The 27,870-nt window shown below is 44.2% G+C and overlaps 2 pseudogenes; both read left to right on the top strand.

Moving 5' to 3' along the window:
• LOC146209354 (uncharacterized) overlaps nucleotides 1-27,870 on the top strand; it is an 82,421-nt pseudogene that overhangs the window by 3,712 nt on the left and 50,839 nt on the right.
• Nucleotides 13,146-26,442, top strand: LOC146209359 (uncharacterized; annotated as a pseudogene).

The raw sequence follows: 27,870 nt of genomic DNA, 5'->3' as shown, positions 1-27,870 counted from the left end.
TTTTACATGTCTGCTGTCTTTGTTTTGTTCTCCCATACAGCAGTGTCTTGAGCTGAAGAGTATATAACTTATTGGCTGTGCTTTATTTTTACTTGTGCGGCTTTCAAAGGTTTGATGCTATGCCGTTTGTTTTTGTTGAATACATGTGAAACTAACTAAAATTCTCTATTCTTGATTTGCCACGTTTCTGTCACCTCACAGACATTTCAAGAGTGTTTTACTGATTTTTCACTCGTTCATTATGGATATGCTGCTTTTTTTTTACTCATTCAGCTGGATTGCTTTTGTTTTATCAGCCAAAAGGTGGTCATGTAGAGAACGTGTTTTTATGCAGTGTATGTGTTGACAGCATTGAAAATAAAGCTGTAGTTATGTGGCAAGGCTGTGGTCATAATGCAATGAAGGATTGCATTGTATGGTGTAAGTCTTATAGTATAAGAACACACAAACATGATTGATTGATTAGTTTATTAGATAGCAAGTATGTTATTTTTATCAAGACCAGGGCTTTTATAAGTAAAGAATGTGAATATCAGAGGCATGTAGAGATAAATTCCAGTAATAGCTTGCAGTTATTTCCAATCTTTTCTGGCCGTCCACTGTTCCCATGTATTGTGCTACATGCACAATTGCTGTCAAGATGCCATCTGCTGATTTGTGCACAAAACTGTGCGTAGCCACTTTAGAAACACATTTATACTTTATTCGGCTTTTCTGGTTTTGTGGTTTGAGCAGCTTCGTTTTTGCTTGGCATGATGAATTGGCCACTTTCACTAGGATGTCAGTGCCAAATATTGATGTCTCCTTTTACCATTCGGAAAAGCACATAATGCAAGCCATTTGCTGAGATGAAGCTGCAGTCCAGAGCCGATTCCTTCGTCACTTGATGTGCTTGCTGTTTTGCACCCCTGAACTTGAGGCATGTAGAGCACATGCCTCGAGTCAGTGCATTCAGGCTAGCAGGCAATTGTCTCCAGTTGTCATGAAAGTCTGCCTCGTTCTCCACTTCCTAAACTTGAGGTTTTGCAGGCTCTGCATTCTGCCACTTGCAGGCAGCTGCCATGTGCAGTAACCCTAGTGGTGAAAACTGTTTTTCTTAGTATGGCCTAGAGCAACCAGCTTCTACACCTTGTGAATTTCATCATCGGTAACAGAAAGGATTCAATTTTTCAGTTTTTTTTAACTGCATTGACACCACTGGGGTTTTTTTTTCCTCACAGTTTTCTTTATTCCACATAAAATATTCTGTGCTGGGCCTCCTGGGCTCCAGTAACTCACATTGCTATAGATTTTCGGCATTACACAGCATCTAATAACAGCTTCTGAATATTATAGCTCAATAATGCATCTGTTCAAAGTAAGTTTGATGATTCCACTTTTTTTGAAAATCCCTAACACAGGTCAAGACCTTGGCTGAATGAGAAATGCAACCCTATCTGGTTATGCGATTTTTCTTAAATGGCCTAAGGTGGTATTGCTATTTAATGAAAAGTAATCATGTTAATTTGGCACCTGCCTTTTTTGTTATGACTGCTGAGTATAAAGTGCCAAGTCAGTTTCTGTGGTGTGTAAGTCATCATGTGGAAATATTGATAATTTTTCAAAAATACGAGTTACCTTGACGTTTGCAGTGTTGAAAAGTGTCCTTTCATTAATGTTGAAATTGGCAAAAACAAAAGTCATGGAGCCTTAGTGCTCTAACAATGATTTGTAACAAACAATACCTGAAAGTAGGTTTTATACCTAATCATAGTACCCCTTAAACTTGTGTATAGTAATTCTAGTACTCTTGGCCTCTTTATATTGAGCATATTTCTCACATATCCTGTTCTTAGTGTTTGCTGTGATATAGTTGCTTCTATGCCTCATTCTTCAGCTGCTCATAGTGTTTTCGTACCAATGTATTAGATGAACGTTTATCCGCTTCTAACTTTAGTAGGCGGGACTAACTGGGGGCCGATTGTTTTTGCTCTGAGACTGCACCTGAGAGTACCATGACTTTTCTTAAACATGTTAATGCCTATCTATGACGAATATTTTTGTTTGAAAAAAATTTCGGTTATGGTAATATCAGCCTTTCGCATAACCTTTTTAAAAATTCTTCATGAACCCATGAAGCTGCTGACCTAGCTGCTCTTAAAGCATATTGCAGTAATGAATTAAGAAGGGTGAAACGGGGATGCCAAAAGCGCTTACTTGAAAACAATAAAGATGATCCCTGGCAGGTTGAGGGGTTATAGACAATGGGTTTCTTAATAAATGTAGAGCACATATTTAGGGGTGATTATGATGTATTACCAGCCCATGCATGGTTCTTTCACTGATGATTTAGGTCAAGTTTTCACTGGTTTCACGCCAACAGGCAGTTGTGGTGCAGCCCTTAGCAGCGTGTCAAACACTGCAACTGAATCTATTGCCTTTGTCCAAAAGATTCTAAAGTGCTTTCAGTTTTAATCAATCTTAAATGCATCACTCTTTCAAATACGAGGGCCTTCATATAAGCCCAATCAGATCTGTGGCCAAGATTATTGTACTGTGTCTGGTGCATTTGTTCTGCCGCTCTTAAAAGAATGAAAAATGCTCATATAAGACCAATCAGATCTGTGGCCAAGATTATTGTACTGTGTCTGGTGCATTTGTTCTGCCGCTCTCTTAAAAGAATGAAAAACGCTGAAGTATCCATTGCTTTTAGGGAGGTGATAAGAATTATCTAATTACCAACTAATTTTCATTTTATAATTCCTTCCATAGGCTTAGAATGCCCAGCACCTCCCCAAAGTTGTTATGGGGGTGGTTTTATTTACAGAATAGACGAAGAATGCATGGAAACAAAGAGCAGGCTAGTCACAGTCCCATTTCTCACGCTTTCGCCTCGTCCTTCTCTACGGCATGTGTAGCACTGCACGGTTGTGTCAGTCAGTATTTCGTTCTGCTGGTCGTTGTAGAACTTTACAGCAATACGAAGACTTTGCATGCTCATTCAGAAAGTAATTGCCGCTGCGTGTGCGCATGTTTGGACGGTGCGACAATGCTGCGACACTTTTCATCGGCTCCGCCAGCTCGGCCTCCCAGGCACGTTGCAAAAGTGGCGGCTTGTTGTAAGGATACATGTCTGCATGAACAGAATCTCGCTGCATCTGTTTTGGTTGAACAGTGAAGGTGAGATTTTGTCCTCAAGACGCGTGTCGCATTGCACAAAGCCTTCGGTTTGCTCCCTTTGCTTGCGAGTTCTGCTTACTGCGTCGCATTACCGCACCAACGTTCGGTGGATGTGCTTTAGCTGGTATGACAGGGAGGTTCGTTCTGTCAGCGGGATCTTTCTCATAGATAGGTTCTCTGCTGATGTAGTAAATGTTTAGCCTCATACTGACCCCTCTCGGCGACAAATCAAGCACGAGCAAGACAATGAAATCGCAAACAGGGTGAGAAGTTACTTGTAGGGTGCAAAGCTGTATCACAGTTATTTTCACTTTTCAGATGCATTACCTTTAAACAGTAACAGTGCATATTTGAATTTATAACTTAAGATCTTATAGCTAGGTGTTTTATTGTTGGCGTTGCAGTTATCACGTTTGTTTGTTTTTTTACCCTGATATGTACTTTCTGGGTTGCAAACTCTCCTACCATTTTATAACCTTTTGGCGCCTCATTTGCACTTATGCTCAAGTCATTTCGTGACCACGAGGATACAAGACACGTATATAAACCACTGTATGCCCAGTAGAGATTCGACGTATGTCTGTTTTCAGATATACGGATCCGCCGACCTCTGGTGGATCTTCCACAGACGTCCAAATGAAACAGTTTAGATCTCCCATGGACATCTGTATCGGATATCCTCAGTGGACCTACAGAGGATATATGATTATGAAGCTTTCTGTCCATTCATAAAGCAGGCCTCAATGATCACAGCCAATGATATCTAGTAATGTACTATGAGCTCACTATAAGCTCATAAATTCAAATACTTTAGCATAGATGTGACTGTATATGTAAAAGAATTGAGGCATGATGATTGCTACCTAATAAACTGGGCTAGGGCCACAGGCCTGTATAAAAGCCCATGGGATGCTAAAATTCGGACACACCCAGCCATGCCAGATGCATACCGTGATGAAACTAGTGACTGCAAAGCCGAATCAAATAATTTTATTTCTGGCATATTAGGGCTTCCTTTCAGTCTTAAAGAACACAAGCTCCATGCAGTTGGATGGTTACTGTGTGCAGGCAGTATTCTCACTGTTGAACTTTTAGTCCAAGATGGGATATTCCTCTGAAAAAAAAAAGCATCAATGGAAGGTTAAGTAATTTTTAAGGCAGTGATGAAAATATTGAAAGATGGAAACCACTATTTCTGTAATTTTCATGCCACATACCAATGAAACCTCATGGCATTACATAAGTGTTTACCACGCATACAGTACACAAAATAAAATCAAGCAAGCAGTAAAACTACTTTGGTGCAATGCTTAGTAATGCTTGCAGAGGTTTGAAAAAAGAAAGAGAAATATTCAGAGGCAATTTTTTCTAATTGATTGTGGAGAAAATACAACAGTTCACTCCTCTATAACTTACTATTACGATTATAGTAATAGGCATGCATAGCATTTAAGCATGCATGCTTTAAGGCAATGAATGTGAGCCTCGTCAAGCCTCCAGAAGGCATTATGCCTACACCCGCAGCATTGAGTATGCGATACTAAAGTAACTGTTGAACTTTTAGTCCCAGATGGGATGCTTCCCCGAAAAAATAACATCATAAATAAAATTATGAATCAGATTCTGAAAAGCTGAATCTTAAAAAAGGGTAGAAGTTTGGGCTTGCCTTAAACTATAGCCTGTCATCACTGGGCTTATAAGGCAAGAGCGTAGATTGTGCTGTGTGTGAACCTCCTCTCTCTAATATATGAAATAAAGGAAACTCTTCCAAAGGTACAAAAATATATGCATATGATTTGATGTCATAGGTTGTAAGGCTGAATGCTTTCAAAATGGCAGTTTTACTATGTAGCAGGTATCAAGCAAAATGTTGCATTCAGAAACTGATGCTCCCTTTCAGATGCTGTCTGCAGCTCTGTGAAAGGCAAGGGTGACCCGAGCCATTTAGATCCTATGCACTATAATAGAACATTGCACTCCTACATGCCTACCCTCCCTCCAATTGGTAGGGTAAACAGAAGGAGCCCACATATCTGTTATAGTGCACTGAGGTGCGGGATTAAGCAGGTCAATCTGCTCTTGGCTATGTTGCAAACGGCTTCGAGAGGGAGTATAGGAATAAGTGGAACATAAAGGAACATTTCACATTGACACTGTTTATGTATCCAGATGTGACAGGCAAGTGTGCAAGACCTGCTACATCCCATGGATCACACATTTCATCACTGGCTGCCAGATTAGAGCAGTCATAGACAGGAAAAAAGCCAACCATCACTAAAACCAAGGAAAGAATAAGAGTATTCATACTTTCTAATTTGCAGTGTTGATCAATGGGGAAAGAATATTAATTACTTTATGACTGAATATTGATTGATTCTAAGCAAAAAAAAAGTATTTGTACTGCCAGCAGGATCTGAGCCCACAACCTCATAAAGATTGCATATGTAGCTGGAAGAGCAAGCATATATATTTTCCGCAATTCAAAACCCATAAACAACAGATGATTTCTTGAAGTGCAATATAGCTTTAGTTTATGGGGTTTAATATCCCAAGGCGACTCGAACTATGAGAGACGCCATTGTGGGAGTATCCCAAAATTTTGACCTCCTGGGGTTCTTTAACATACACCAACATTGTGCAACACACAAGCACCTTGCTTTTTGTCTCCATAGAAAAGGAACTACCGTAGTCGAAATTTGATCTCACATACTTAGGTACAGCAGTCGAGCGCCATAACCTCTGCACCACTGCAGCAAGAGTGAAATACAATACATTTGTATTCCAAACATGCAAACGCATACCGTAGCGTAAGAAGTCTTCGCATGATGCAATACAGACGCTATAGACATGAGCACTCTAAGAGCCTAATAAAAACTGTGACTCAATGCCTTGGCAGTAGGTAGGAGTACAGTGCATTAAGGCGGGGGTCCCACTCCCACAGTGCGAATGTGCCATTTTAGGCGATATTTGCGCGAGGATTCTGCGCGTTGTTCTTTTTCGAACATTACAATGTAGGCATCACTCGAAAGCTTAATATGTACTCTGTCAAGTGATGCACGCTGCTTTAATGTGTCAGCGTTATCAACTTCATAAGAGGTGGTATTGCAGATGACAAATTCGGTAGCGTCGTTGGTATACCCTACTTCTGATAGCTTTTCTGAAGAAACTACTGCACTTAGGACAGTTTCCTTTGGCCTACATATAGAATGGGTATTTATATTGTGTTTAATGAGGCATAACTGATTTAATTTGATCGGCAGCCTTTTAAACGTCCTGCTGCATATCTTGAGTTTCTGCCAATTCCTGGGCTGGTCCGGTCATTATATTACTTGCTACTGGGTCGTCGGCACCCCGGAGTTCCATTTCGGCCGTTGCTGTGTCGCTCCGGATGATGGCCGCCCGTCCGGGTGTAGCTAGGCCTAGCTCTCCCTCCACGTAGGACACTCAAAGTCCGATAAAAGGTCCAAAAATGTGCCTACCGGCTTGAGAGTGGTCTCCTCGTGGTCCTGCTGCTTATCTTCGTCAGGTCTGCCAAAACATTTTGGTGGCCCGATGACTTCCGCACGAAAACTTCAAAAAATCGCGGAGCCCATGCGATGTGCGTCCGTCCGCATCGGCAGCTCGCAGCGTTCCCCCCTCGGAAAAGGAGCTCGGCGCGTCGCGGTCTCGCGGCACAGAAACGGAAATTGACAACAGGACCCAATTGTTGCTCTTTCGCGTAACCAATCAATTGGCATTCGTACCTCAATGAGGTATCCACGCGGTAGGTGAGAAACATAGTGACAAACTCAGAAAACCTACCTATCTGCACAAGTCTTTATTATTATCTTCTGCATATAATTTGTGTAGTTGTCTTAACATATCAAAAAGGACAGAATTTCTGAACAAAAGGCGTTCTCATTAAGTCTTCGAGCTGACCTTTCTAGGACCACCGACTGACCATCATCCTCAGGACGTCCTGGAAACTGCACCAGAACTCGTGAGGACGGTTGTACCTTTTGAGGACGTCCTCAGGATATTTGGTGTTGTCTGGGAAGCTTTGCTGCCGCATTTCTGGCGTTTGTGAAAGGGGTTGCAAAAAAAGGCATGGCACCTCCTATGTTAAGTGCGCCACAGGAGTGGTATACAGCTTGCCCCTTTCTTGAGGCTCTTCCTATGTAGGCCAAACTGGCCGTTGCGTTAATGACCGGCTACGGGAGCATGCAAAATGTAGACAATAATGATAAAAATTGAAGCCTTGTAAGGCGCATTTCTTCCTGCATTAGCACGTGCAGGACAAGTTTTGAAATGACGATTCTAGGCAGGAGTACCAATGTGAGAGCCCGGCTTGTCTTAGAGGTTTTCCATGTCAAAAAACTATCTGATCGCTGCGTAAGTGATGCTTCGTTCGTTGCAGCTCTATGATGCTGAAGTTTCTTATCTTGATTCGTTTGTGTAAAATTGCGGTGTTTGTAATGTTTGTGCCTGCTCTACCTTTAAGCATGCTCTGCTTTACCGTATATATGCTGTTGTTGCTTCACCCGATTAAACAGTTGGTAGTTGCGCTCGTGAACTGTTGTATGTGTTTCTTACTGTGTCATGTCTAAGTTGTTGCGTATTTCTCTTATATACTATGCAGAATCAAGTAGCCTGACAACACGCTCTTCTGAACTGATTAGAGCCCATCTTACGAGCCAGGTAATGAACCAAGACATGGTCGCAGGGTCTTAGAAAATTTTAACATTTCCTTTCCACAACAAGTGAGTGGGGGACAAAATATACCTCAAGAGTGGAAGAGCAAATTCCTTACGCTTCCGCCCTCCAAAAACATGTATCCAGAGCATCATCATGCTAGACGAGTGGCGAGAAGCAAGAAGATGAATGAATCTTATTCAAGAGAAGAAGGAGCCTTCTTCGTGGAAGCTGCGGGTCCTGTAGCGGGATATCAACAATATCAGTGGTGCACCAAATGCAGGTCATGGACAGGCTTTCAGTTCCTAACGGGGATACGCAGGCTATGGAGGAAGTGGCGATAGCCCTAGCCGCAACGCACTCCGCATCAAAAGACATAGTTACAGATTCCCAGGCAGCTTATAGAAGCTATATGCGTGGCAGAATCCCGCCGCTAGCCTGCAAACTTCTGAGTCAATGTAGGACTTCAGCTGCACGGAAGGAGCTAATATGGGTACCAGGTCACTAGAGAGTTGAAGGAAACGAGCTCGCACACGCTTCGGCCCGAGCTTTTCTACACCGGAATCATTCTACGTCCTGCCTTGCTGATTCAGGCTCCCGCTCTCCATTAACAACATATTCAGAGATATTACAGCATTTGTGTCTTCAAAGGCAGACATTCCCGAAGCCCGCTAAGGTCTTAGTAAATCAGAAGAGTGTCACCTTCGAAGATTACCAACTATGTCGTTTAATAATCCAGCAGCACTTCACGCCATTGAGCCCGAAACCTTTTCGGCGCAGTGATAATTCTGTGGCCAGAAGGCAAACATACCATACGGTATGGGCTTGTCAACAAAATACCAGTATTGACATAATAAATCAGCCAGCGTGGGAAGGCTGTGAGGCGACGCCGTCTAGCTCGGACCTCGAGGAACAACGAGCCCTCGTCGAAAGAGCACGGGCAGCGGCTTTTACCAACGGTGTCCCGGACTAGGGACCCGACCAGCCTTCCCTTAATCTAAGCCAATGTCAATGTTTTTATCATCATCATCAAGAGACTTGAGTTGCCACTTGTTGGGCGAGACCATGGCTTGCGCGGACCCATTTTTTGAAGGCGAGACCTTCAAATTTATCATGGTCATCAGGCTGGTCCAGATGGTGCTATCCCGGAACAAGCGAATGGTATTTCATTTCCTATGTTACGAGGATGGCTATATTCGTCGGCTGCGATGCACGCACTTTGCTGTGGTCCAGTTAACTACCCCTGCAGCAGCGCGGAAATTCAGGTGGAATACTGCTGGAAAAAAGCGGAATTTGGGTTTCAGCTTGGAAGAAATTGGAGAGATATTAATGTCCAGCGATTACAGGGCACCGCGACTCCCAACAATTTTTTTTGTCTCCGTAGGCGTCGCTAGTCGAACAGTCCAAATATGGGCTCGTTGGCACATACCTTTACAAACAGCTATAAAAAGGCGGAAGGACATTTTTTTTTTACTGGTGTTAGTTTCTAAAAACGTTCGCGTTGATATCGAGGTTTGCGCCATTTATCCCGCCTGCAACTCTTATTAATGCAGGGGAAGGGTGAAATGAAGAACGCATAGTGTTTCAAAGAAAAGGCTCGAAATTTAAAGGTCGTACTGTTGCACTCGATTAAATAAACAGGTACAACATACCTCACTCAGTTATAAAAGATAAAACCGTGCACCTCTTCTTTGTTATGTGTAACAATTGTCTCTGTGTTTCAGCATTGTGACAGCTCTTTTTAATTGACAGGTTGGAGGTCCCTACTGCTGCCTCACACAGAACTCAATACTCCTAGGACACCGGCACGAGGCCCTGGACTTTAAACATCACTTCAGAATTACAAGGGAGTCCTTCAGGGAACTAATGGATTGGTTGCGGGCTGACCAGCCTGCGTGGACCCACTGATGGAACCGAGAGGTGCACCTCCTGATCTTTCTATTCCGGCTCGGATGTGGAACATCTTACCATGTGGGGGCTTGCTTCAATGTTCCAATAACCACCACGTTCAGAATGGTCACATCGGCACTTAAAGGGCCACTGTCCAGGGAAGGCCCTTTTAAGCAAAGGAGCCCAGTGTTTCTATCAGGTACCGTAGATAGTCTGTGCAAAATGCTACATTGCGAAATCGATGAAGTCGTGAGCTCTGCTGTGTAGGGCCACCCAAGATAGACAGGTCCCGGCAGAGAGTTCTGACAAAATGTGATTCACTGGAGAAGGTAATGGCAACCCACTCGAGTATTTCCTGCCAAGAAAACCCTATGGCCAGTCACAATACCATTAAAGATATGGCACCGAAAGATGAGCGCCCCAGGATGGAAGGCGTCCCACATGTTACTGGGGATGAACAATAGGCGATTCCTAGTAGCTCCAGGACGAATGAAGCGGCTGGGCTAAAGCCAAAAGGACGCTCAGTTGTGGATGTGTCGGGAAGCAACCGGAAAGTCCGATGTTGCAAGGAGATATATCGAATCGCAACATGGAATGTAAGATCTATGACGCAAGGTAAACTGGCTGTCGTCAAGCGAGAAATGGACAGATTTAACATTGATATCTTGGGTATCAGCGAGCTCAAGTGGACTGGAATGGGAGAATTTAACTCCGGCGACCATTATGTGTTTTATTGTGGGCACGAATCCAAGAGAAGGAATGGGGTCGCACTCATAGTAAACAGAAGAATGGGCAAAGCAGTGCTAGGGTACAGCCCCAAAAACGACCGAATGATTTCACTTCAGATCCAAGGTCACCCTTTCAACATAACAGTTATCCAAGTCTATGCACCGACCACTACTGCTGAAGAAGCTGACATTGAGAGATTTTATGCGGACCTACAATGCCTTTTAGACCGCACCCCATCATCAGACGTCGTTTTTCTCATAGGAGACTGGAATGCTAAGGTCGGGAGTGAAGAAATATCCGGAATTATAGGCAAGTTCGGTCTTGGCGAGCCAAATGAAGCTGGGCAGAGGCTAGTAGAGTTTTGTCAAGAAAACAACCTGACCATAGCGAATACTCATTTTCAACAGCACAAGAGGCGCCTGTACACATGGACTTCACCGGACGGTCTGTACAGGAGTCAGATCGACTATATTCTTTACCGGCAGAGATGGAGAAGCGCTATCCAAGCAGTAAACACAAGGCCTGGGGCCGATTGTGGCACCGATCATCAGCTTCTTGTTGCCAAAATTAAGCTTCGATTGAGGAAAACGCAGAAAACTAGAAGGCCTTTCAGGTATGATCTGGATCAAATTCCATTAGAATATGCTGTGGAAGTGAGGAATCGATTCCAAGAATTAGATCTAGAAGACAGAGAGCCTGAAGAGATGTGGACTGATGTTCATGATATAATACACGAGGTTGCTACTAAGGTAGTTCCAAAGCAAAAGAAATGCAAGAAAGCAAACTGGTTATCTGAAGAGGCTTTGCAAATAGCTGAGGAAAGGAGGATGGCAAAAGTTATGGGGGAAAGAGAAAGATGCAAGGTTCTCAATGCAGATTTTCAGAAAATAGCAAAGATAGATAAGAATGCCTTCCTGAACATACAGTGCCAAGCAGTTGAGGACAACAGCCAATTAAGGAACACAAGAGCTCTGTATAAGACAATCAAAGATATCAAAGGAAGCTTCTGTGCTAAGCTGGGCGTGATAAAGGAGAAACGAGGCAAGGACCTCGCTGAAGCCTCACAGATAAAGAAGAGGTGCAGGAATACACAGAACTGTACAAGAAGGACCCGAATGTGCAAACCCAACATAAGACGGTTGTGATTACTGATCTCGAGCTGGGCATCTTGAAAGGTGAGGTTGAATGGGCCTTAGCCAGCCTTGCTAAGAACAAAGCTAGCGGAATTGATGGCATTCCAGCTGAGTTGCTTCAAAACCTCAACCATGACGCTGTTAATATTCTGCATACATTATGTCAGAAGATTTGGACAACCCTGCAGTGGCCACATGATTGGAGGAGGTCAGTTCACATCCCCATTCCAAAGAAAGGCAGTGCCAAAGATTGTTCCAACTACCTCACGATCGCGCTTATTTTGCATGCTAGCAAGGTGATGTTGAAAACCCTCCAAGGAAGGCTGCAGCAGTATGTGGATCGGGAGCTTCCGGACGTGCAAGCTGGGTTTCGCAAGGGCAGAGGAACTAGAGACCACATTGCCAACCTTCGCTGGATCATGGAAAAAGCAAGAGAGTTCCAGAAACCCATCTACTTCTGCTTTATTGATTATGCGAAAGCGTTTGACTGCATAGATCACAGCAAATTGTGGCAAGCTTTCGAAGAGATGGGAGTTTCAATTCACCTCATCTGTCTCTGCAGGAACCTGTATGAAGGACAAGAGGCCACAGTCAGAACTGGGCATGGTCTTACTGATTGGTTTCCGATTGAGAAAGGAGTGAGGCAAGGCTGCATACTGTCGCCCTGCCTATTTAACCTATATTCAGAGTGCATCATGAGGAAGGCCGGTCTGGACGAGTCTTCAGCTGGAGGGAACATTGCTGGAAAACGTATCGACAACCTTAGATATGCGGATGATACCACTTTAATGGCAGAAAGTGAAGTGGAACTCAAGACTTCTGATGAGCGTACAAGAAGAGAGTGAGAAGTTTGGGCTTAAACTGAACATTAAAAAGACAAAGATCATGGCGTCTTGCCCTGTCAAGTCCTGGAGCATCAATGGACAAGAAGTGGAAGCTATGACAGATTTTCTCTTCTTGGGCTCCAAGATTACCTCGGAAGGTGACTGCAGCCATGAAATTAGGAGACGCCTGCTTCTGGGAAAGAGAGCAATGGTTAGCCTTGACCGCCTAGTAAAGAGCAGAGACATTAGTCTGCCAACCAAGATCCGTATAACTCGTGCTATGGTCTTTCCAGCTGTGATGTATGGATGCTAGAGTTGGAGTGTGAAAAAGGCTGACCGCCGAAGAATTGACGCGTTTGAATTGTGGTGCTGGCGAAGACTCTTGAGAGTTCCTTGGACTGCCAGAAGATCAAATCAGTCAATATTGTCGACCATAAACCCTGACTGCTCATTGGAGGGTCAAATTCTAAAGTTAAAGCTCAGCTACTTTGGTCATCTGATGAGAAGAGAGGAGTCGCTGGAGAAGGATTTGATGTTGGGAAAGGTTGAGGGTCGCCGGAGAAGGGGTAGGCAGCGAACGCGATGGTTAGATGGCATCCTCGAGGCGCTACAGATGAAGTTATGTGATGTTGGGAAGATAGTGAGAGACCGGAAAGTGTGGCGTGACATGATCCATAGGGTCACGAAGAGTCGGACACGACTGAACTGACCTTTCACATGTGGCCAAGTTTCTCACACTATGATCGCTGTGCATGCAGGTGGGAATTTTGCGATATATGAAAAGGCAAGGATAACTACATGGACAACCACAAAATGTCTAAGGCAAAGGTTCAATGCATACAAAAAGCATGCACATATAAAATTCGTTGTTAACAGTGCTGCAGTCATGCTATGTACACACGCGCTTGCTTTCTTGAGCAACACTGACAGGCTTGTTTGGAAGAATTTCTTCTCCCGGTGAATACTGCCACCATTTCGAAACGCTTCACAATAAAGCGCTTTGTTCTTCTGAGACTGTAAACAATAATAATTGGCACTAAAGAATTCGTTGAGGCTACTACAGCAAGATGAAAAAATTGGTGGTGGCTTAGCTTGGTAAAGCCTGGATATCAAAAGCGAAAAGCGTCGTCGGTGTCACTCTGCTGGCTGCTTAACCTGGTGGCACACACGGCTAACAGCCGCTTGTAAGACTCGCCGTCGCTGTTTCGCTATGCGCTCCTCTCTTTCCTCAGGGGCCTCCGTCGCTCGTTTCTTCCGGAGCCTTTCATTCCACTCTTCCTTTCTTCCTTTCTCGCGAAGTTCTGCCTCCCTCTGTCACTGGTTAGCAAGGCGAGTCTCCCGCTCTTCCGGAGTTTCAGCGGCTCGTCTGGGGCCGAATCCAGCGGGAACTGGTTCCTTTTGTCGCTCCTAATTGGTTTCTTCCCCGCCGGGGTGGTGCAGTGGTAAGACGCCAGACTACTGTGCCGGAGTACCCGGGTTCGAACCCGACCTCGGCGGCTGCGTTTCGATGGAGGTGAAACGAAGAGGCGTCCGTGTGCTGTGCGATGTCAGCGCACGTTAAAGATCCCCAGGTGGTCGAAATTACTCTGCAGCCCTCCACTACGCCTCCTCTTTCTCTCTTTCGCCATTTCACTCCCACCTTCCTCCCTTCCCTTAAGGTGCGGTTGAGGTGTACACAGAAAACAAGAGACAGTTACCGCGCCTTTCCCTTCCTATGAAATCAATCAAATGTTTGCTGCGTCACGTCCGGCGTGACCCCCCAAAACTTCCGGAGGCGGCTCCGCGTTTTTCGCCTACGTCACAGAGCGGAAACACCGCTCCTAAAGGAACCGTTTTGCCGGCCGAGGCAGGAACCGGAGCAAGTAGGTCCGCTTCGCGGGAACCTGGGCACGCGCTTGTAAACAAACATGGCGGCACCCATGCCCCCGCTTCTTTTCGCGGCTCTTTACTACCGCAGTCGACGCGGACGGCATGAAGACAGGGATGAGACCTTCGACATGCCGGAGGAAGATTTCCGTCGACATTTCTGGCTGTCAAAATCACTTGTGCGGAGGCTGTGTGTTGACCTCGAAGGAGAGATTGGGACGAAGGGGTCGACCGGGCTGACGACAGAGCGGAAGTGCTCTGCGTGCTTCGTTTTTTTTACCACAGGAAGTTTTCAGACTTCTGTCGGCAGCGAGGTCACTATTCGGCTCCCGCACTCCTCAGTCAGCCGTAGCATTGTCGCAGTGGCCGCGGCAATCACCCGCGTCGGCAAACACAAAGGCTGGGTGTAGTTCGTTACGACACCAGCGAAGAGGGAGCATGCAGTGGCCGCCTTTTGGAAGCACTGCGGTATTCCTGGTGCTGTCGGCTGCGTAGACGGGACGCTGATTGCCATCGGCGGACCGAGAGGCGCACGTAATTATGAACCTATGTAGCGGAGAGAACGGTAGCAGACACTCGCCTATGATGTTGGCATGCTTTATTTTCTTTATGAGAGCATGGTTATATTTGCAGCTTAGAAGCTTAAAATAGTGATGGCAATCTGTGTCATTGTTTAGCACATTTATAATTTGCTTTTAATAGAATGATCACATCTTTCCAGTATGGAGACGAGCCTTGAAGAAAGGGCTAATTAGGTTTGCTTCACAGAGTGATCCTGGAAGTGCACTGCTTTTGTGCGAGTCACTTTTTCTCAACCAGTAGTTATCTCCTGATGCGTTGCTTTTTATAGTATCTTTTTATTATTTTGCAGGTCTCTGATGCCAACTCCAGAATTTTAGCAATTGATCCACGGAGGCCAGGGTCGAGTCATATGACTCCTTCGGCTGGAGACATTCGGCTCTACGGCGTCGGATCTCCGAGCAGGGGCTGCATAGTGCTGGGCAGTTTTTGCTTGGTGGGTGTTTTTGGCGCAATGCAAGGAAGCACATATATTGTGCTCATATTCTCTGTTTTGTGTGTGCAGGGGACAGTGGCTACCCTCTTGAGCCCTGGCTAATGACACCGGTAGCTGGCCATGCTAGTCTGCAGACAGCGGAAGGCCGGTACAACCATGCCCATTCCTCGATGAGGACGGTTGTGGAGCGCTGCATTGGTGTGCTGAAGAGCATATTTCGGTGCCTGCAGCAGTACCGAACTCTGAACTACAGCCCCAAGCATGCGGCTATCATAACAGCAGCATGCGCAGCGCTCCATAACTTGTGCCTCGAAGAGGGGGTCATTATCAGCTCACGGAGTAGCGACAAGGACTGCGATGACGACGACGGTGATGGTGACAGCAGCGGCAACCCATGTAATGACCATGATGACGACGCTGTCATTCAAGGTGCACAGGCGACAAGTTCTGCCTGCTCAACCCTGGCAAAAGAGAAGGAGGTGCGGTCTCGCATTGTGCGCCTCTTTTCCTTGACAAAGTTGCAACACACTGTACACCTCAGACGAGTGCATCATCGGCTGATGCGCCTGCTTGGCCAGGCAGCGACGTCAGTCCTCGCAGTGATGCTTGATTGCACATGGAGCAGGGCCATTCTTTTTTACCTACACCAGTGTACTTGAATAACACATTGCGGGCTATTTGGTTGATCATCACAAGTTAAAACAGCGCAAAAACCACACACAGGACGCAGAAAAGTGAGACGAACACAGGCGCTTACTGATAACTAATCACACACAGGATGGTTAGTTTTCAGTCAGCGCCTGTGTTCGTCTCACCTTTGTGCATCCTGTGTGTGGGTTTTGCAGTTTTACCATGTGGCTTACACCAGTCACAAGGTAAAACAGCGCAAAACCCACACTAGCAAAACTCTAGTACTTCCAACAGTCTCTTGCTACACTAGTGTAGTTGGTGTAGAATAAAAAATGAACCCTTGCGAAAATATGTGTTGTGTATGGGCTATGCACAATATACAGGCTATTATAAAACCATAGTGGCGGGCACATTTAATTTTGACCACCTGAGGTCCTTTTACAAGCACTGACATAGTCCAGTGCACAAGCACGTTTGCCTCCATCTAAGCACGGCCATCGTGGTTGTGATCCAGTCCACATCTACAGTCTAACCCATTCGAGACTGCTCTGTAAACAATGTTTTAGGACATGCTGCCGACTGCAATTTTGTTGATTACAGAGTGCCTTTGAAACGGACTTTAGCATATAATTTCGTTTCACTGTATTTTGTTTGTGCAGCTAGGAGAATTGGTTTCATCAGACTTGCAACAATTGCCCCAGGAACTGTATGGTGACTGTTGCTTTCGAGCGGCACTAAAGAATATCTGCAGACAGGCCATGCCAAATTCTTAAAAATAAAAACGTATCTGTGTTTCCGCTGGCACCCCTGTGAATAAGCCCAACAGCTTGGCTCCCAATTAAAACTGTCCTTAATGCAAGTTGTGCATGAGAATTAATGTAGCAAGAACGAAAAATATTTTTAAAACACAACCTGATTAAGGTTTGCTTTTGTGCTTAGTAAGGGCCAGTGAAGCTGAAATTATTCATAAATCTGGGAAGTATAATTTGGTGCAACTTGATATCTCTAGTGGCATCAAGGTGCCACTAGAGATATCAAGGTGCCGTGTTGGTGTCTCATAGATGACTGACGCAACTTGTTCTACAACTCTTAACACAGCCCATAGACTGCTGCGATATGACGTCACCACTGAATTGCCTGAAAGCTGCTGAATTGGCTTTCTAGTTTGCACAAGCTGCAGAGAACATTTTCTTCACAGCCAGTCATGCAATATATACAGCAATACAGCGTTTTGCCTAGGCAACTTCGCACTGTAAAGCCACAGAAGAAAAGGGCTATCTCTTAGTCATTTGCAGTTTCTAATTGTGTTCTAGTTGGATGCACTGAAAATGCAGAAAAACCATTTCATTTGGGGGTAGCTGAGATTTGTTTTTCTCGTTTCTATCCATATTATTCAGAGAAAAATCATGAGCAGTAATGGGCTCCGTGCACTTCCTTCCTGTTTGTTGTCTAGACAGAGAGTGTTTCGACACCCGAAAATTACCCGCACTTCGTGTTGTCCCTACAAAATGACTGAATGAATAAATCGGTAAATAAATCGCACTTTATTGTAAGTAAAGTAGAAGCAGTGCAAAAAGCACGGACAGAAGAGGAACACACAAACAACAGGATTGCCACTAACGACTGAAATTTTACTGAAAACGGCAGAGCTTTAAATACAGACAGGGAATCACATAAGCAAGTAAATAATGCATCGGCACAAGAATGTTTAACCCACCCAAACATTTATCACAGAAGGCATACACAAGCATACATCCCAAAAATCACAGGAAGGCATGTGCTGCTACTGAAAAAAAAAGGAGGAATGATGGAAACAGCAGTACCAGCAGTCATATAAAATCAAAGCTGCGCCAAGAAAAAAATCCTAAAAAGTGAACAGAACCCCAGTAACAACACTAACAGCATAGGAAGACATTAGGAGTAGCAAAACAGAGTAAAACGAGGATAACAGCAGCAAAAGTATACGGTATAAGGTAAAGTATAAGGTATACGTCGCTTGCTCAGCGGACCTGCTTTTTAAAATTTCTTACTCAAAATGAGTTATCACGTTATAATTGTTAAAAGAGTTTTATAATCTGCTGGTAATTGCATCCCCTGCTGAAATAGGCCCATTATTGGAGATTTCGTTTGCAAGCAGTTCGTGCAAACAGTAAAGACTTTCCTAACAATGCAGGTTTATCAACTACTGGGATCATAATGTGTCAGGTTAATTTATTTATTTATTTATTTATTCAAGTACCTACAATTGCCCTGGTGGGCATTACAGTAGGCACGACTATGTTTATTCCAGTGTATTATCATGATGTACATGTTCTTTATTGTGTGTTTTTTCAGCAAGTTAGCAGAGTGAGACCTATTTCATGTGATGTATAAAGCTGAACCAAACCTTTTGCATGCATTTGAAAGGCTGTCCAAGCAGCTGCATTTTAGTGTGTTACAGTTCAATCATTTCAATATTTCATGTAATAAAAATGCTTTCAAAGGCCTCTCAGAGTCTAAACTTTTATTCTGTGGATCTGAAACTGTTAATACAAAAATGGACCTATACATACACAAACTGTATATTTGAAACTTAGAATAAAGGCATTTAACATACTAGTAATTTATTAGCGTGTATGCATCACCTTGGTCAATACACAAGTCATCCATTGGTATTTTTGTCACCTAGTCTTTAGCCCTTATTTGCTTTATCATGACTATTTTATGGTATGATTACGAGTGGACATATTCTTTTATACTTGCATACATATACACATAGCTGTGTTATTCATGCCACTGTTATAGCCTCAAACGGGCCCAGAAGCTTCTCAAGCTCGGCTGAGCTTTACCTCCTGCCGTGCTCCATCTATATTGGCATAAATAAAGGTTACTGAAAATAGAACACACTGCTTCTGCCTCAAACCTTGTGGCTGTTGGTATTCATAAAGCTTCATTGCCAATACGGGCTTCTTTGACACCATCCAGTGGAAAATGTTTCCAACCAAAATTATTTTCTCGTTCTGAACTTTTCAATTCATAAATGCGTCCAAAGAACAGCTCAACTGTGTAAAAATCAGTTTTGAGCTGAACTTTGCGCAGAAAAATCTCAACAGAGCTTGTAATGTCGTAACAAAAAAGACACTGCGGGACATGGCTGCCTTGTAAAAGAGGCAGCGAGCTATACATAGGACGCCTATCCATGAGCAGTTGGAATATATCACTGTTAACTCTGATTAAGTCTGCTTGCAGCCCATTAAAACCAGACTGTGAATGACATTTAACAGTAACGTAAACAGTCATACAAATGATGGAGCAGTGCAAACAAGGTGTCTATGAGACGTAGAAAAATGCAAGTAAATGCATTGAAATAGCGAACATGGGTAACAAGATGTAGTATATTCCATGTGTCAAGTATTTAAATACACACTGATTCTGATGTGCTTTGAAACACGGTACTTGGCTTAGTTTGCTGAACTGGATACAACTGCATGTCTAATGTGTTCTACCAAAGCACTGCCTCGAGAAGAAAATATGCACAGGCAAGCTTTCCCTTTTGTAAAAAAACCTACATTTTAAATACACACTGGATTTAGCTGCTCACAGTCGGCATTCATTGCCTCCCATGCCCCTGTCTGGCATTGCCAGGCAAGCCCGTGTATTGCACTATTGTACATAAAAATAAATAAAGATGATCAGTGTTGACGTTTTCGCATCCTCACTAGAGAGAACTGCCCTAGGCAGGCAATGGTCTTGAGCATGAACACGGGCTGCACCAAGGCAAATATTTCAATGGAGTTTCTGTGAAAGCTGCTTGGCTCCACTTCATTGGATTCCAACGAGTAATTATCCCCCACTACACAAATACATCATCACAAAGTTATCAGTGTTTTGACTTGAGCAACAATGAAGTATGAGTAAATACTACAGTAAAATTAATGAAATGCAATCAATATTAATGACACATCACTAAAAAATAATCCAGTAAGCACTGTGACAACTTCTCGAGTACATATAAAAGCAGTGTAAACCAAAAAAGTCATCCTAAGTACACACCAAGACTAAACTGTCAGTGTTTCAGCTCGGTTACCATTGCAAAGTAAAAACATAGAACTGTATGGAATACAAATAATCTTTACAAAACAAACCCCCGAAATTATCACAGTTGACTGGAGTGACATAGTAAAGTGAAACGAGGCCAGTAAGGTAAAATTAAGAAAAAGTGGTCTCTTGGCTACCAGATCTAAAAAATAATTATACTCTTTTAAATAACATAGTGGAACAAAATTATATAATGAAAACACTTTAGCAAGGCTACTACTGAATCTGCCCTCCTGGAGGCGCAGCTACACCATTGGAAGCTGGAGCAAGCCTCTGTAAGAGCTGTAGTATTAGATGCCCTACTAAAACTTGCCGCTCAGCTGCAGCAACAAGGCGTGCTTGAGATGCAGTCTCAGTATTCAGCTGCTCATCTGCAATGGCCACCTTCATTTCTAGAGAAGTGGCCTGACGTGCATGGCAGTCGACTTGCACCTCTGCTGCAGCAGCCAAGCAATGTAGGGCAGCAGACTGAAGTGGAGCTGTCTCTGCCAATTGCGAGGTGCTTGCAGCAACTGATGCCATTGCATCCTTAAGTTGCTGCAGTTCCTGTTAACGAAAGGAAGCCGATATCATGTCACCAATATACTAGCCCACAACCACAAGCAGTGAAAACGTTTTCCAATGCTTGGGCACTGCATGTTACTCTCGAGATTTTGCTAAGGTGGCCTATTGAAATTGAAATGCATCATTCTATGCAAGAAAAATATATCATGTGCATACCTATTCAAGTGAAGCCTCAATATGTCCTAGCCCCAAGGTCATCTGAAATAAACACTGCAACTTGAATAAAGTGGCAGCAGTAAAACATACAGCAAGCATTTTCCTACGTGAACATACTGATCCCCTGCTTTTTCTGGATTCTTTTATACCTACAGCAGATAAGTTCAATGCCAGACAATTCCTTGACAAGTGGATAGTGCATTGTTCATGCGTCATGTTGATGTCAGAATTACTCCCCCCCCCTTAGGTCATTTTAGGAAAGTAGAGAGAAGAAATGCTAAGGTGCGTGTCAGGCCCTTCACGACAGTATTAATCTGCACACACAGGAAAAAGGCGAAGGTATAACAAACACCTTGCACAACCTAACATAAGGGATGAAGTGCTTATTAGTAATCTTTTTCACATTGCCAGGAAATATCTCCCTGTTTTACTGAAGAACATAACTTCAAGAATGGAAGAGTTAGCTAAAGGGGAAATATAGCAATGAATAGTGTTTTTTTTTTTTTTGCTGAGTTAGGTGTCATCAGCAAGAATTGGTGACGTTTACTTTTACTGTCTTGATCTTTATTTCATTTGTGGAGTTTAAATCACAATGGCAACACTTGAGCTAGGGGCACAGTAGCATGCAGCTATGAATCAATTTTATCTACCCGAGTTTCTTTGATGTGCAGGTGTCAGCACAGCACATTGCTGCATTTCTAGTCAATGTTCTATTAATGTTGGTGCCTGTCATGACTCATGAGCCACTGTGGGTGCCAGGGTGCAGTCAGGCCAGTGCTCCTGTTAGTTCCTCATTGTTTTTTGTACATTCCGCAGTAGATGTTGCCTCTTGCAGTGTAGGCTCTTTCCCAGTATTTTTTTTTTGTAACGACAATGTAAGAAGCAGCAAAACATGCACATACACTCTTGATCGCAGCCCCCAGCTCCAAGGACTTCTCATAGCCAGCCGCAATGCCTGGTAGGTAGTCCTCAGCACCTAGCCTGCGGAAAAGGGTACGCCTCTCCCGCTGGCCTGTCCCTAAAAATATACACGGAAAAGACATTCTTGCAGTACTTAATCGCTGCTGTGCGGATCTCATCACTTGGCAGTGTATACACAGTGACACGCAGCAGAGAACCTTGATACCATTAACCAGTCATGCACAAGGTTGAACTTACGTGACAAGCCACGCGCCCCTGGCTCATCCCCAACCGAAGTACGCTGGGGCCGATGCTGTCGCTGGCATGGCGTACCTTCCGCTGCAGGCTGTGAACTGTGAATGGTGCCGAGGACACAAGAAGCACGAAGCTGCAGCTGGGGACTTCAGGTGTCACCCGCAAGGGACTGTGAAGCTGAATGCACAAAAATATCACAGCGAATACTGGGAATGCGATTCATGAATCATTTCTCTCAACGTGAATGATCTCAAACAGTAACATATGTGCTGAAATTAGGCAAAAATAAAAGGAGCACACACAGGATAGACCCAAAAGAACTTGAGAATGTCCAAGATGTCCAAGGTATATAACATATTTTGAAGCACTGAGGGCTTATATCGCTGTGACCGTTCGGAGAAGATAATTTATTAAGTATTCTCTCATGATATCGCTCAATGCAAATCACGGAAATGCCAGCTGTTCATTCTGTTGGGGACAATGAGGATTGGGCAAATTGTACACTTTTGGGTTTGTTTTTTTTTCGTTCAAACTCAAACATACCTCGTCATAAATGTCGTCGCACACACCCAACGCGCTTGATCGACCGACAAGAGAGAGGATGCGGCCCCGAAGACCCGACAAATGGCTGCTGCCGGTACCCCTAGAAATCAACAAGCGCTGAATTGTTGCACAACAGCAGAAGTACATACCCGATCAAGAGCTTACCTGTGTTCAGCTGACACAACGGCTGCATCATGGCGAGAATCATAGACCTCTTTCTTCCAATAATTGTGCCACTGCTCGACGGTCTTTATTGCAGGCCCTTCGGCGTTCAGAGCAGCGGCAAGCTCGCGCCACAACTGCGTGTTTGTTGCCTTGGTAATGTCTGGTGTCAGCGCCGACGAACCTTTCACAAGGCATGGATGTTACTCCATAAATTCAACTAATATATGGCGCTGCTGTTGCGAAACATGAGGGCCTACAGGCCGGCGGTCTGCTTGAGCCTTTTCGGAGCTTTTGCTCGAAACGTTTGGAACAGTAGAGTTTTAGTAGAGTAGTGAGTGCTACGTACACACAGCCCACATACTTTGCGGAATGCTACAGCATGGTCTCGTACATGCCACAGAAAGACTTTTAGTAGGGCGGAAGCGCATACGTTCGCAGGGGTCCGAAAGCTAACGCGGCAAGCACAGTGGCCTGTGTAGTGCCCTCTCGGAGCCATCCAAAAGCCGAATTTTCCAGCGCAGGAACTGCGCTGTCCACTTCTCCTCTGTCACGTCTTTGTTGCGCACTTATATTACTGTCCGTCATGGTTCACCAACTCGCCCAATCAGCCGTTCTTATGCAGGAACTCCTGCTTTTGTTTTTCCGACATGCGAGAGGTGGAACCCATGATGCAAAGGTGCTGCTTTGGTTCGTCGTTGTTGCAGAGGATGAGGATATAAGGAATAACTTTTACTAAACCGGGACACTACCTTTGCAAACGTAGTAGAAAGCAAAAATTAACAGTACAACCCCGTGCAAAATTTAAATCCGAAGAATCAAACCGTTTTTCCGAGAGAAACGATGTCATCACTCCGTGTAAAGTAACTATGAACCTCGGAGAACACACTGCGAAACTAACGGTCTCATTAGAGAGGCGGAGTATGTTTAAAATTCCACGAAACGTATGGCGTAAACGTCGTGAGCATGGCTCGTGGAAACATATGCAAAGAAAACTTACCAAAATAATTTTCCGGTTTAGGCCAGCACCAATGAACACGGTAAATGGTTAAAAGTTAGCGAAAGTTTTGAAGAAAAAGTATGACAAAATATGCCATGGCTTTTTGGAGCCAAACAATATTTAATGCACCTCGATGAATCTGCGTTGTAAAGACCAACATTTGCCTGAAATCTAGCTGTCCGCTCTTCCAAAGCTTCAACGTTTCCTCTTAAATGCAGCCACTGAAATGATACAAGCTTTTTAAGCTGAAGGTAGTCATCACTCGGCACGAAAACGAATGTGCGCAGCAGCAGACGACCAACAGTCCGTCTGCGCACAGGAATGTCGTTCGCGGTCGCCGGCGTCGTCTGCGATCGAATAGAGTGCTGGCTGCGCCGCTGTCTGCTACAAAAGACCGTTCCCTTCCGACGTTTAAAAATGCTTTTGAATGTAGTGTAAGGAATGTAGTGTCTATGGGCTGCTTACTTTGAATGACAGATATTAAGAAAATTTAGGTGAAAATTTTCTACTGGTATTCTAATGGTTCCAGTGCTAGTGGTGTATTGCCGGATTCCCAGTGCCCACTGGAACCATTGGCTACTGGAACCAGTTGCTGATGGTTCCGGCAAATAGTCACACAAAAAGCTAGAAAACAGGTGAAATAAATTACATGGTTTATTTTCCTACTCTAGGAGCCAGGTCCAGGCTGACTACCCCTTAATCAGTGACCAGCTAGCTGTTGTAGGTTGGGTCAGTTGGCCGACTGTACTACACACGTATTTGCAGGCTTGCGTAGCTTGGCTTTCAGGATGTCCTGAATCTTTTCGGAAAGAATGCGGGTCAACCCGTTCTCGGTGCTGGCAACATCCACTGCCCTCAGGGCACCCCAGTGCTTGAGTGTTGCTACAAGAAGAGAATTCAATTTTTAGTATTACAAAACACAGATGCCATATCAGTTGAACTAGCACTGTTGTGTTGTTCAACAATAGAAAACCTGTACTACTGAACACATGTCTGCAGCTGGCCAAATTTACAAAAGAGGTCCCCAAATCCAGCGGTCATGCATGCCATTTTCTGCAGTCAAGCGTCACATGCGCCCATGGGCCTCGGCAGGATTATGTTGGGAGGGGAGGGGGTTCAAGAAACAATCCCCCTTCATGTTTTTTTTTTCACTGGGGTCGAAACAAACATTCCAGAAAGTTTGTTACTGATTTCAGTGGAAAAATGAGGAAGCACAAGTGAAGGTGGCTTGCGATGAGAGTGAGGGCAAGGGCTGGTGTGGCTTTGTGGTGGGGGGGCAAGTGCTCCTGCACCCCCTTGACAATGCCCATGCATCTAGTAGAGCAAAAATATATCTTGAAATGCACCACATTTAAATGTTAGCTGACGCAGTGGTATAGGGAAGAACTAGACATGCCTTTGCTAATAAGCTAGCATAGGTCTGCTCCACTAATATATGATTATCCAATCTGCCAGCTTTACCTGACACAACCTGAAGTTTCTCTGGTGTCAATGGGGGCTTGGGCTTCTCCCCTGATGCTTTTTTCCTTGAATAAGCCGTGCCCGTTACACTTCTTTCCATTATTACATCCATCCAACCTAATCCAAGATACTGATCCAAGACCAAAAAGCAGGGTGGCGGCCATTTTGTTTTTGTTTTTTCTATCTCGGAGCTATCGGAGCCTTCCATGCTCGGAGAGTTGTCTGTATGCACGACCTTTTCGACGCGCAACATCGCGATTCACATGCAAATTTACTGAAGAGACTATGGGCCCTAGAAAGAAATACCTGAACCCAGGAAGCACCTCTTCCGTCCCTGATTCAACCAGAAAATATCTTCATCGTTCAACCTGGCGGACGCAGGCATCGCCGACACAACAGGCCACCTCGACCGACCACGGAGCCGACCGATGTTTACACTGGGCTTGCGGATGCGGCCGCTTCGGGATCGGCGTCAAGTAGTGACGTGCTGGTGCCGGCACAGGTGCAGCTTGTTCAGGAGGATGTTGAGACTTCTCAAGAAGGCCATTTGTGTACCGAATCGACAGATGCAACGGCTTCAACATCAACGCCAGCTGACGAGCCGCAGGAAGACAGTAACTTCTCTGCTGAAGATTTCCTTGCACTCACAGTAAACTTTGTCTTGGAGTTCGATCTTCCGTGGAAGGGAGTGGAAGCTCTGCAAAGGTTAATAATGTATGTGCTCGCCCGGCATGATATTCCAGCAACTAAATACCATTTCAAAAAGAGTGTTGGGGCTGAACTTAGAGCGCCCGTTTTCATTTCTATTGTGGACACTGCATGAAGCATCTCGCGGAGACGACTGGAGATCTTGCTGGACGAAATGCGGTACGAGGAGTGTGCTCTGTGTGTGGGCATTAGTACAACGGTCAGAAGATGCTACAGGATGGACACTTCTTGACGCTGGCTACTGCACACCTACTTTCTTCTTTACTTTCGGAAAGTGATACTGCCGACGCACTCTACGGAAGACTTGGTTCTATTCACAATAGCCTCTTGGTTGAAAAGGATAAGATGTCAGACATCACAGATGGCTCCCTATACAGAGATCTCAGGAAGGAATTGTCTTCCAGAAATGACATCACCCTTAATATAAATACAGATGGAAGTCCGGTTTTCAAATCTTAAAAATTTTCTCTGTGGCCAATCCAGATGACTGTGAATGAGCTGCCAGCACACATCAGGCAAAAAAATGTGCTTGTGTCTGCACTTTGGTATGGACAAAAACACCCAGACATGACACTTCTGCTGAAGACATTTGTTGAACAAATGAATGATTTGTCCACTAATGGCATCACGTGGACAGTGAAAAATGAAACCATACAGTCCAAGGTAAATCCCTTTTTTTTTGTGATGAAAAGGTTTTAAAGGGAGAGAAAGGCTATATTAAGCCACATTGAGGAAACATTGTATCCGTTTAAGAAAATCTTTTATGAGAAATTCATTTTATAAAAATTTCGGCAGAATTTTGCAGAGCTTAACTGTCAATGAATGTCTTGCATTGTAGAGCTATTAGTCTACAATTGTGGCTCTTTTAAACCCTGCTGATGCGCACGGCTTAAATAAAGGAGTGTCAGGTGTTAAAACTAAGGTGACTTAATTAGGGCATTGGGGCCCTGACAGAGACCCTTAATGTGAAACACTGCCACTGGTTTTGTACTTTCTTCTCCTTTTAACACGCTTGATTTAGTACACTTCTCCCCTGAAGTCTGAGGCAAGATGGGTACTATTCTGATAGTAATGAGAAGGACCGCTTACTTCTACCATTTTGTGCAATGCCACCATCATCACTCATTAGACTTTTATTTAGGGTGCAGTTCATTACTACTCATAGTGCCCTTTACATGGCACTTGGTTTTTCTCCAGCCGATATGCATGGTGTCAAGAGGTACTGTGTTGAAAGGAACCTGAGTACTGTTGCCAGAGGTACACGGCAAGGCTAGCAATAAAATTACAATTGTTTAGGTTTACACCACCTTGTGTTCTTATAGTAGTCAAAATGTTTTGGTTTGTCCTTTGCTCATGCTGTAATTTTTAGTAAGACAGTAAATGTCGTGCTTGATTATATTGCAGGTGTACTGCTTCAGCTGCTGTGCTGATGCACTTGCACATGCGGCCATGCAGCATATGACACAGTTCAATGGTTATTATGGCTGTGGATGGTGTTTGCACCCTGGAAAAATTGTGAATGGTTAGTTTTTTTTTTTGCTTTTTTTTTCAGAAGTAATGGCAATGGAATGCAGCATCTGCCCTCTGATATGAGCAGCTCCAAGGGGAATTTTATTTTGTTCACATGGTTTTCATAAACACTTCCTTTAGAACTTTTGTTTTTTTCACACCTCATTTCAGGGATTGTATCTGGAGAATCATTATAATACTTTAAAATGAAGGTGCATAGTCGGTGCCTCAATTGCATGCATTAAGTAAGCTCACGGCTGCTGCAGTCAGTGGCATCACGAGGGGGGTGCGGTCTGCACCGGGTGCAGCTGGACAGTGAGAGGGAGGGAGGGGTGGAGGGCGAACGACGAAAGGCACGAAAGGCAATGTAATGTCTCATCAGACACCTTTGAGGAATAAATAAATAAATGCCTGTTGCTCAATGGAATGGCAAGTCTGATCACTATGCGCTGACAAGAAAAAAAAATAATGATGAGAAGGGCACCTTCAGCAAGGTTAGGTGCTTTAAAAGTGGAACTGAGAGTGAATGTCCCCAGAGTGCTCACATAGTGTATTATGCGGTTCTTATTTTTTCTCTGTGAAAAAGGCAAAGTGAGTGTTAAAATGACAAACGCAACT

Source organism: Amblyomma maculatum, chromosome 1 (assembly GCF_055883805.1).
Source record: "Amblyomma maculatum isolate TAMU_Amacu chromosome 1, ASM5588380v1, whole genome shotgun sequence".
NCBI classification, from domain to species: domain Eukaryota; kingdom Metazoa; phylum Arthropoda; class Arachnida; order Ixodida; family Ixodidae; genus Amblyomma; species Amblyomma maculatum.
This window is presented reverse-complemented; position numbering and strand designations above follow the sequence as displayed.